The sequence below is a fragment of the Notolabrus celidotus genome, chromosome 16, assembly GCF_009762535.1.
Source record: "Notolabrus celidotus isolate fNotCel1 chromosome 16, fNotCel1.pri, whole genome shotgun sequence".
In the NCBI taxonomy this organism is placed as follows: domain Eukaryota; kingdom Metazoa; phylum Chordata; class Actinopteri; order Labriformes; family Labridae; genus Notolabrus; species Notolabrus celidotus.
Window position 1 is genome coordinate 17,940,015 of NC_048287.1, and position 11,979 is coordinate 17,951,993.

At 42.4% G+C, this 11,979-nt stretch overlaps 1 long non-coding RNA gene across 1 annotated transcript in view; it reads right to left on the reverse strand.

The window, feature by feature from the left end:
- Positions 1-282: 282 nt before the first annotated feature.
- The window catches only part of LOC117828051, a 97,430-nt gene continuing 85,733 nt past the window's right edge, over positions 283-11,979 (reverse strand). Inside the window, exon 3 of the long non-coding RNA XR_004634321.1 lies at positions 283-473. This is a non-coding gene — a long non-coding RNA (uncharacterized LOC117828051). The remainder of the gene's footprint in view (positions 474-11,979) is intronic.

Sequence of the window (11,979 nt, forward strand, 5' to 3'; positions counted from 1 at the left end):
CGGCAGCATGTGCAAAATCCTCATTGAAATAGGGCGGTCTGCACCACTTTTGCATTTGTTATCATTTGCGCACGCAATCATAGTAGATTACACGCAACGCGCCCAGAAATAGCACGTGTGTGGCCAGGCTAAAAATATATAAAGTTAAAAGCCCTGGTTATGTTAAAAAGTTGCCAACAACGCCACCTAGGGTTAAAACCGTGAGCGTAGGACTCGTAAAAATACTCAGGTTCTTAAAAATCAGGAGGAGCAGAGTTAAAAATCAAGCAGAGGAAACTAACCTGAACAATAATCTAATTTATTCACAATAAATAGTTTATAAAAACAGGCGACAGGTGTGAGAGACAATGAAATACTATTTGATAAAAGGCAACTGATAAAAAGTCCAAGTCCGACGTGGAGCACTCCTTCCCCGTCTCTGCACGTCGGGTCTTCTTCAATCCAGCCGCCTCATGTCGACCCTTCGAAAAGTCCTAAGGAAACAGGATAACCTGAACGAGTGATCTGCTCCTTAATCAAACAGGGATTTTTTCGTCACTCCAACTCTTAATTGTATCACGGTGCCGCCTACACTCGGATCAGGATACTCACGTTTTTCCTGGGTCGGAGTTCGCTGACTACGACCCATTCAAACGCAACATTCAAAATAAAAGGTAAATAAAAACACACCACAGAATCCTATTCCCGACCCTGTCACACATGCAATGTTTTATTTTGCACACGCAAAATAGTGCTCGTTATTTGAGATCTTAGTAGATCAGGCCCTAAGTTTCCAGTCATGTAGCAATATATTTTTCTTTGGTTTGTAATAACTGTGTGGCGAGGCAGTCAAAAGAAGGTCTTTTTACATTCCAGACAGAGTACAACCTTTGATCAAGGTAAACCATTTATGTCACTTATATCACCATTTATGAGCTCAATAAAAACTGAGCAAGGCCAGTTACTTTTCATATATACCTTCATGACTTTCTCCTGCAGTAATGTTTTATGCTGCGTATGTACAGAAGATTGGGACAGCACGACCCTTTGTGTCAGATGGCCTTACTTTGTGTCGCCTTTTGCTTGGCTGGTTTCATAACACTGTTCATATGTTCCTGAAATTGAACATTGCCATTTGTTGTAAGAAAAGTGACTTTCTTTTTTATTGCTCTATTTCAGCAGCAGTTGAAGCTTGAGATAGAAAGTCTGCATTTTCATGAGCTCCTCTGACATACATTGGAGGTAGTGTTAGAAGTCCAGCTTTTTGAATAGTCAGATTATAGTTCTCTGCCGTGGGAGTGACTGGTGTTCAAACTTTGCTTTAATTTTGGTTTTGCTGAGGACTATAAAGCTGCTTGCTGTGGAACAAGTTGTTTATTTTTCATGCTGTCAATAGATCAACAACATCCTTAGGGGCTTTCACAGTATCCCGTGGTTCCTCTACTCCATTCAGAGAGGACATGGTGGAAAACAGGAGCGAATTTTGTCACAGTATTTAGGAAATCAGGAAGGTTCCACCCATGTGAATGCACAAAAATGTTGCTCTGCCACCCAAAGATTACTTGATGATCTTCTACCAAAGGCCACTTTTTGACGACAATCAAACAGAGGGGGGTACGCATTGTTCCAATAGAAGAAGGCAACCGAGGGGCAGAGAGAAGATAGGGTGACATTTTACAATAATGATAGAACTGTTTTAGCAAATTAATGCTTACTTCATGTTGAAGTAATGCATGATTCATGATGAATTTATAGACTATAGTTTAAGATTGTGATTAAGATTAAACAAGTAGTCATTACCTGAAGTCATAGAAACTTGATTATTAATTCATGATTGGTAACAGGAATGGTGAATCCTACATGAATTCAAATAGAAATTCATCATGAGTCATGCATTACCTCAACATCAAGTAAGCATTAATTTGCTAAAAAAATGTGTGCCTTTATTGTAAAGTGTTACCAAAGATGATTAAGAAAGCAAGGAGGTAGGTGGAGGAGTTGATAATGAACGCGTTTGAACTGCCACTGAAGAACAACTTGTCTTGGGAAACATATTAACCAGATTTTAGATGACTCTTAAATGCCCACATAAAATGTAATAGACATAACTACATGTGTAATTCTGTAGTAGCCTTGGCTGTATGTATTTCAATCAGGACCCCCTTTTCACTTGGAGGAGTTCCTCGTTCTTTCTTCCCTCTCTTTGATGATAGAAACACATTGAACTAGACAAGTTGTTTTAAAAACCTCTTGAACAAACTGTGTTTTCAATAGCTTAAGATCAAAGTGTAACATTTAAAATGAGTTAAGTGTATTAGTTATTAGGCCACCCTTATCAGTTAAAAACAATTATATGTAGTCTATGTTGTGATTTCCAAGGCTTTAAGCTAGATGGGCACTCTAATAATGTTCATTCATTTCATTTGTTTCTCTGGAACATACTCACACACTCTCCTGTCAGTCTCTTAAAAGGGGCCACTTTGAGGACCACGTGAGATATTCTTTGACTGGTAGTATTTTAGGATGGCCTTGCTTCTTTCAGACATTCACCCTCCACCTTAATAACATGCTTGCTTTTCCAGACGATCACTGTCTCTCCACCTTTCATTCCCCTGGCACTGTAGTTGTGAGTGTAGCTGGCTTAAGTGATGAGGAGTACATATGCTTTACAGAAAAGTGATGCCGCCTGATTTTGAGCACTTACTGACATTCAAAGGTTTAAACTGCTGATAAAAGACTCTTCTTCTTTTTCAGATACTTCAAGGAAAAAAAGCCTTTTATTCAGATTAACATGGTAATAATGTCGCTCTCCATTCAGCACTGGAGGGAGGTTGCAATGGGTCGCTCATGAATGTATACAAGATAATCTGAGCTGATTCTACCACTGTCTACCGATGGTCTTATGATGGAGACAGCTGTGGTTTAGGAGGCTCTTGCTGTCAAAAAATATATATAAAGAAAGATTGTATATGCATATACAGACACACTGTGTGCATGCTGTTATTGTTCACTGTATATAACACCTTCACAGAAGCAGAAGTGAAAAATAAGCGGAAAAATATAAGCCACAGTATGTCCCGCATAGACATAAGACTGAAATAGACTAAAATAAGACTAAAATAAAAAAAGTGGCGCCACAGCTAATCCCAACAGTAAGCTGGGGCTTTTACACATGAAGTCTTTCCTAGAACCAGAACTGTAAGATTGGCCAACCTCATCTAACATGGAGGACACAGATGAAGAGAATTCAAAGGTAGAGGATACACGGATAGAGGATACACTGATAGAAGTGAGGCATGAGATAGAGGACTCCCAAACCCCTAGGCCTGCCTCCAGCAGCCCTGAAGAAAGACCATAAGAGATGAAAGAGAGCTGCTGCTGCTGCTGTTGAGAGTTGTTTGAGAAAGGAGTGTTGGGTAAAACTCAGGCCAGGACAGTGTACAGGATGAGCATGACTCCTTCAAATTCTTGGAGGTGTAGATGTCCCAGCCCTGTACATGACAGAAACACTTTTGTGTTTGTAATTTTTGAAAAGGCAGTATTCAGAAAGTGTTTCTATTTTAGGCAGATAGCACGATGCATCTTAGGTTAAGTTCCACTATGGCAGTTGATGTCTGTTTTTCTGAGACCCGAGTGACTACTGTGAAAAATATGAAAATGTATGTAAAAGTCACAAAATGCTACTCCATGCACACTCCATACAATAAGCCCCCATGTTCTGATTTACAGCACTCGCTAAGATGAGTTTGAAGAGCCATCAGAGCACACCAGCCTTTTACTTTGAATAATAAAGTGCTTTACCTTTATATGTTCAATTACACGAGATTGGCTGAATCTTGCATAGCAACTAATGTCTCCTTTCTTCTTCTCACTTTGTCAGCGGATGACAAGCCTCAACTGGGGCTTCCGTTGACGAGTGAACGCTGGCGCAACTTGCTGCCGCTGCTCGCCGGTAACTTTTTGAACTTTTTTATGGTTTTATGACTCTGCAATTGCCTTCGCTGGAACGCGTTTAAAATCTGTCGGCACTACAGCTTGTGTGAGCCTAACCACCGTTGGCTTACCTGTCCTGTCCCGACCTGAGCCTCACCTGGCGTCTACCTGGTAATTGACGCTGCATCTGGCTCGTATGTGTCTGGCTCTTTTTCCTGCCTGTTCACCATCCAGTGACGGGCTTACACCAGTACTTGGCTGCTGACCTGCTCCGACTGCGCTGTCAGCTGCCTGGACCTGCGCCAGCGGCACTCCACCTCCACCCGGACATCACCTTCCAGCCCCGCCAGCGATACATCCACCGAGGGTCCCGACGGAATCTCCACCATAACAACTCAACAGCAATAAAATCCATCTGGTCCAGCTCCCGACGCCCTCCACGCTCCACCAGCCGGGCTGTTGACCACAGCGTGTTAGCCAACCTAGCCCAGTCGGCTAGCACCACCACCAGCTGCGACAACACCGCTCTCAACTTTGCTCAACTCAATATCCGCTCACTGACGGGCAAGGGACACCTCATCCAGGACCTCCTCACCGACCGGAAGCTGGACTTTCTCTGTCTAACCGAGACATGGCAACAGCCCAACGATTTTTCCGAGGTGAATGAATCCACTCCTAGTGGGTTTGTTTACACCTGTCAACCCCGTGGCTCCAGTCGGGGAGGAGGTCTCGCGATAATTCACCGCGAGAAGTGGAAAGTCTCGCCGGTGTCTGTGCCCGTCTCCAGCTCGTTTGAATCCATGTCTGCGAGTTGGCTGGTCCCACTCCAACCATCATTGCCTCTGTATACCGCCCCCCTAAACCGAATAGTGACTTTTTAAATGACTTTGCTACTTTCCTCACCCATCTATCCTCTCTCTCACCACACATAACACTGCTGGGCGATTTCAATATCCACATGGACAATATCAATCTCCCTCTCACCAAAGCCTTCACTTCCTGTTTAGATAGTTTTGGATGTCAGCAGCACACCACTATTCCCACACACTCCAAAGGACACATTCTGGACTTAATCTGTTGCACTGGTGTCACCCCTCTCAACATTACAGCTGATGAACTCCCCATAACTGACCACTTTTTCCTTACAGTCAAACTCACTCTCTCCATTTCTAAGCCACCCCGTCTCATCTCATTCCGGAATATAAAGAACATTAACCTCGCCACTCTCATCTCTAGCGTCCACTCCTCCTGCCTCCCTGACATCCCCAATCCATCCACTCCTGATGATCTGGTCTCTATAATATTCTCAATTCTCTTGCTCCGTAAAAAAACAGATCTGTCTCTTTCTCTGTCTCCGCCCTTGGTTCACCCCCGAGCTCCGATGATGAAAGCCAAAGGTCGCCAACTTGAAAGACTACATCAAAAAACTGGTCTCACTATTCATAAAGAAATGTACAATAACCACATATTATGTTACAAGGACTCCATCGCCAGCACCAAAACCCACTACTACTCCAGTTTAATCACCGCAAATAATGGAAACTCCAAGTCACTATTCTCTCTGCTTAACAATATCACCCAACCCAAGGACTCTCTCCCCGCTCACTTGTACACAACCTCCTTCTGCAACTCCATTATGTCCTTCTTCAATTCAAAAATCAAGAATCTCCACCAGCACCTTGGCCCTCACCCCCACCTCAGCATCTCAGCCAACTTTCACCCATCGACGCACTCATTCTCCTCCTTCCAGCTCCCCACTCTCTCTGAAATCACAGAACTCGTCCAGAAATCCAAGCCATCCACCTGTCAACTGGACCCCCTCCCCACACAACTTGTTAAAGCCTCCCTCCCCTCCCTGGTCCCCCTCATCTCTGCCATCATCCACTCCTCTCTCACCACTGGAACTGTCCCTACATCCTTCAAAACTGCTGCCATTACCCCAATCCTGAAAAAAAAATGGCGCCGACCCCTCCAACTTCAACAACTTCTGTCCTATCTCCAATCTACCCTTCATCTCCAAAATCCTGGAAAAAACAGTTGCCTCCCAACTCCACTCTCATCTAACCCAGAATAACCTGTATGAACAGTTCCAGTCCGGTTTCCGCCCACTCCATAGCACTGAAACAGCACTCCTTAAAATCACCAACGACCTCCTTGTGGCAGCTGATTCTGGACTCCTCACCATCCTCATCCTGCTTGACCTAAGTGCAGCCTTTGATACCATCTGTCACACCACCCTCCTCACTAGGCTATCCTCCATTGGTATCACCCACACTCCGTTAGACTGGTTCACATCTTACCTCTCTGGCCGCACACAGTTCACTCAACTCAAGTCCTTTAAATCCACTCCTTCCTCCGTCACTACAGGGGTGCCCAGGGCTCTGTCCTGGGGCCCCTCCTCTTCATCAACTACCTCCTTCCCCTAATATCTTCCGCAAATTCAACATTCACTTCCACTGTTACGCAGATGACACCCAGCTCTACCTCACCACTAACCCCTCATCCACTCTCCCGCCCACCTCCCTCACTGATTGCATCTCTGAAATAAAAACCTGGTTCACCCTAAATTTCCTTAAATTAAACAGTAATAAAACCGAGGTTCTCCTCATTGGCACCAAATCCACTCTATCCAAATCCAACAGCTTCTCCCTCACCATTGATAACTCCTCCGTCTCACCCTCCCCCCAGGTTAAGAGTCTGGGTGTCATCCTTGACAGCACATTATCCTTTCAATCACACATCAATAACATCATCCGGACTGCCTACTTCCACCTTTGTAACATCAATCGTCTCCGCTCCTCCCTCAACCCCACACTGCCGGCATCTTTGCCCACAGCCTTGTCACTTCCCGTCTGGACTACTGCAACTCTCTCCTCTTCGGCCTCCCTCACAAATCCCTCCATAAACTCCAACTGGTCCAGAATTCAGCTGCCCGTATCATTACCCAAACCCCCTCCATCCACCACATCACTCCTGTCCTCCAACAGCTCCACTGGCTCCCTGTTCAGTTCCGTATTCAGTTCAAAGTCCTCCTGTTAACATTCAAGACCATCCACAACCTCGCCCCCCCATATCTGTCCGACCTCCTCCATGTTCCCACTCCCTCCCGCTCCTTCAGATCCTCTTCCTCCATACACCTGGCCGGCCCCTTCCGCCCGTCTCACCACTATGGGAAGCCGAACATTCAGCTGCTCTGCTCCCCGTCTCTGGAACTCATTGCCACCTCAACTCAGAAACACGGATTCTTTACCCCATTTCAAATCACAACTCAAAAAATATCTGTTCAAAACCGCCTACTCCGTCTGACTCCAATTGCTCTGTCACTTTGTTATTGTTTCTATTTTTTCTTACCACTTTGTTAGTTTATATTTTTTTCATCTTGATTTTGATTTTGGTTTCCTTCAATGTAAATTTGTATATGTATGTATATATATATATATATATATATATATCACCTGGAAGGTGATATGCGGTGTCCTTGAGTGCAGAGAAAGGCGCCTTTAAATAAAATGTATTATTATTATTATTATAAGTACGTCTTGAACCCATCTTTACGACCTGTCAACTGTTGTGTTGACAGCTAGAGCTCACCTTGTTCCTCTCTGTTTTAGACATTGATGGATCCCAGATTTATATAATACCCATCCCTCACAAAAAAAGTAACATTCCTAGAGCATCTCCCTGTAGTTGCAGTCTTAGACTGTACCTGTTTCCACTTTCTAAGAAATAATAGTTATATTGGTAAACACTATTCCATGAAGGTGGCTATTAGGCCTCACAGCAGTGTGACACAGTCTTAAGGGTCTCAGTCTGGTTTGAATCAGGCTTGCCTTTTCAGTGGGCTTCTAACAAAACAAGCCCAAAATGACTTCCCTGAACTGTAGAATAAAGTGGTGAGATAAGTGACTGCAATGTAGTGATAACCCCATCCTCTCACCATTCCCTTCCTGTGGTCATAGAGACGATGTTTGTGCTGCTTTTTTGGGCTACTGTAGCACATGACAGTGATATACAGCACAGTACACACACCATACATTGAAGAGAAATGCTCCTTCTGAGGATGTAGATGGATCAGTCAAAGGAAACGAAAAAATTACTGTTCATATTTCCAGTGATTATGACTCTAACCTTGGTCTCCTATTTGTGCACATAAATGGATCTAATTAAATGCACAGATTTAGACACAAAACCAAATGCTTTGCTGAGAGTCCAACTGCCCAAAGGACTGGATGAACTCTTAAATCAAAATGCATGTATCCCCATGATACTTCACCTTCAAAATGTCCTTCAAAATTTTAAAAAATGTGCAGTTCTTTATTCCATACTCATCATTTTGTTGCTCTGAGTTTAATGTTTACTTAAAATCCTCAGGGCCACTAACTACATGCCACATATGCATATATGCATGAATACATTTGATTAATACAATGCTCTGAATCAAAGGGAGACGGACATTGTACCGGACAAGTCAATGCAACATCAATCTGTATGAGTTTCCCTGCTGTAACATGAAATATATGATTCTGTCATTCATAATTACCTTATTTTTCACGATAAAAATGAGCTCCTTTCCCTTTTTATGAATGTCTCCTTATGAGTGTATCCTTTTTCATTCACGATCCATCGTTTGAAATCCTTGTAATTTCAATACAAGATTAATTCATTCAGCTTAGTCTCTTTATCAACTTAGTTGGCCTTGAAGCACTCTTGATATTGTACAGTTTATCAAAAGTAGCAACATCTTAAATTGTAGCAGTTTTTTCTATTGAAGCTAAGAATCTTATAGCACTTCTTATCTTTCTAACCACCCATGTAAATCAATACCAGTGTTGAACTTCCTCCATCACAGGTGCAGTAGCTGGGTCTGTACTGGATTTTTCATCGCAGAAACATCGCAGAAAATTTGACTTGCACTGTGTTTCTAAAACTAACTTTGGTGAAGCAAAGAGAGAGAATGTAGCAGTACCAGACGTCTCTGTGAAAGTCGTTGGTACTTTGTAAGGTCAAAAGTTAATTTGAAAAAGTGAAGCAGTCATCAAAATCAACTTAAAGACTAAAAAGGATGATTTGGGGGAATAAATCTCTGTCAGCTGGGTTGGTTCTCAGCACAATAGGCTGCACTTTTGTATCTCTGTGATCCTAACTGAATTATTCAGAAACGCTCAACTTTTCCTCTACTATTTAACAAACTACAGTGAATGAAACTCATTATGAGTCAATGGATGTTTTTCATGTGTTGGTTGTCATATCACAAAGGTGTGTAAGGATCACTAAATGTCTTAGGAGTTCCTTTTTTCCTTTCAAAAAATGTTGCTATTTTCTGGCCCATGTCTTCATCAAATTCCTATAGATTCATGAAGTTCTGACTCAGCCTCTAAGAATAATTCCTTGAATAAACCCTCAGTGGGGATTTTAAAATGTATCATATAACTCACAGGTAAAGTATCTATGTTGTAAAATTGTGCAGTGTGTGTGTGTGTGTGTGTGTGTGTGTGTGTGTGTGTGTGTGTGTGTGTGTGTGTGTGTGTGTGTGTGTGTGTGTGTGTGTGTGTGTGTGTGTGTGTGTGTGTGTGTGTGCTCACTGTGCTGTACATCTTTGTGTGTTCCATTGTTTCAAAGTGGTGGACCATCCATCACCATTAAGCTGAAGCACAGAGCCTGACTCACACTCAGGAACAATCTAATTCTACCAAAAACACCTCTCTCCACCTCTCTCTTCTTCACTTTCCCCCCGTTGTCGGATTTCTCTTCGCTTCACCTTCTCGTTTTCTCCCCACCCTCCCACCCCCTCCTGTTTTCTCTCTCTCTCGGCAGGATTTAGGCAACAGACTTGAGCAGATGAAAACCTCCCAAGCATGTCTGAAGTAATACCTCAGACACACACACACAGAGGACACAATCTTGCAGTCAGTATATTGTTCTAACTCAGCCTCTGGCATGTGTGTGTAGTTATCATTCTGTAAGCAGAGCTGAATGTGAAAGTAGAACCTCTTTAACTTTTTCTGTCCAGTATCAAATGGAGTTGAAGGAATGAGTAGCAGAAAAATGAGAGTATCCATTGCTGTACTGGATGCTTTTTGGGCTTGGAAGAAGGAAATATAATATGCTGAAAATGGGTCTAAGGCCTAAAATTTGTAATACTTTTGGAGATTTTGGAGTGCATCTCCAATAAAATATCAAAAAAACTATTTAATAACAAATTTTGCTCACCATGAAGAAAAATAGTTACTTAATTTTAAAACAAGGAAGCAAAATGAAAGGGATAAAGTGCAATTATCAAAACACAAACTGACCGTAGTCTGCAGTCAATCTATAACAATTAATTAGTGTTTGAGTACTTCAGTTTCCCAGGGTGATGCCTATGTATCAGAATCAAAGCTTGATCCAAAAAGGCAACTTACCATGACCTGGATGACTGAGAACCTTCACAGACATAACCATCAGTCTCAAACAGCTTCTTGTTTACCAGTGACTGGTAAAAATGGAATACTATAAATAATTAAGTGGATCCTTCTAATGTCCAACTCCTTGTGAGCTTTGTGCCAAACATGTGAGAGGAATGTAGCATGTTAATGGAGAAAAATATCACACTGAACTCACATTATGTGTGTGTGTGTGTGTGTGTGTGTGTGTGTGTGTGTGTGTGTGTGTGTGTGTGTGTGTGAGTGTGTGTGTGTGTGTGTGTGTGTGTGTGTGTGTGTGTGTGTGTGTGTGTGTGTGTGTCGAGTCCACCAAACGCTTTAATGTTATCACCCTCGCTAGTCAGCAGCAGAATTACTAATTGGTTGAAATGTCGTTCATATGATGTTTAAGCTAGAATGCAGCCACTTGAGCAACGCACAACCAAAACAGGCAGACTTTGACCTGCAAGGAGGACCAACCAATGGTGGTGCTGGCTCTGCTAATCTTAGCCACACTTGGCGAACCCATTTGGCATAGTTTACCTGCAGACTCTACGATCCTGTGTATAGCCACAGTAAATTAATTGTGTTCAGTTTTGTTTTTCAGTATTTTTTTTAGCTGAAGACTTGTCTGTTTGTTGGAATTTACTTTCAAGTAGAGATTAGTTGCTTCACAACAGCCATCATTCAGTGGCAACACATAAGGATTTACTCTAGTTTTCACTAAGATTCCATTGTCTCTTGCCTCTAATTTTTCATGGCAAAAAGCAACACATTCGGTGAAACAACATGGTTTGATTAGGCGAGGAAACTTGATGTGGCAATCCAGGCTTAAAGTTTTTCCAAAGTCCTGGGGTCACAACAACAGAAACGTCCATTTAAGTTTAAGCCTGCATGGCCTGTGGAGCAGCCACAACCAAGATACATTAGAGACACAGGAGATGCTGTCAGAGCCTCTGGGAAAGCAATGCATTGCTTGATAAAAAAAAAAAAGGCTGAAAAGAGAAAGCCTAAGGAGTGTAACAAGATCTTTGTTTTCTGCAAATATGTGTTGAATTCTAAGTTGGTTATGTCTCTCCCTGCTGAGAGAGAATAATTTAAGGTTCCTTATCACTGAAATATTGGACTTTAATTACTCTCCAATGTTAAAGTACACCAGTTTCAATTTAAAGTATGATCACTGCATAGAGCGGGTTCACCAAAACAGCTCTTTACAGTTTAAAAATTGCACAAAGTAATATGCTAATCAACTTTTCCTATCTGCAAGGGGAACATTAAAAGTAAAAAGCTATTTGGGGTGTTTAGTTGCAGAGCTAATTAGTGCATTACTGAGTATGCTGTGTAAAACTGCACTGCAGGATATACTGTATGTACAGGTCACACGGATGGATGCAAATTAGAAGTGCAGCAGCAGATGGAAGATGGTAGGAACATTTGCACAGTCATTTCTGGTCTTTGCAGATGTGTAGCAGACATGCTTTAATGGTTCAAAGCAAGTGATATCAGCAGGGTTTTGAGGAGAGTTCACCCTATCGCAAATAATCTGCTGATTTTGGCTCTTAACATGTGGCTGAGCAGGAGTTTTCAGTATCCAAGCACCACACCCATCTTCAGCAGCTTTAAGTGAAAGTCATAGCCCAGCAAAGACCCAGACTATGTAGGTCTA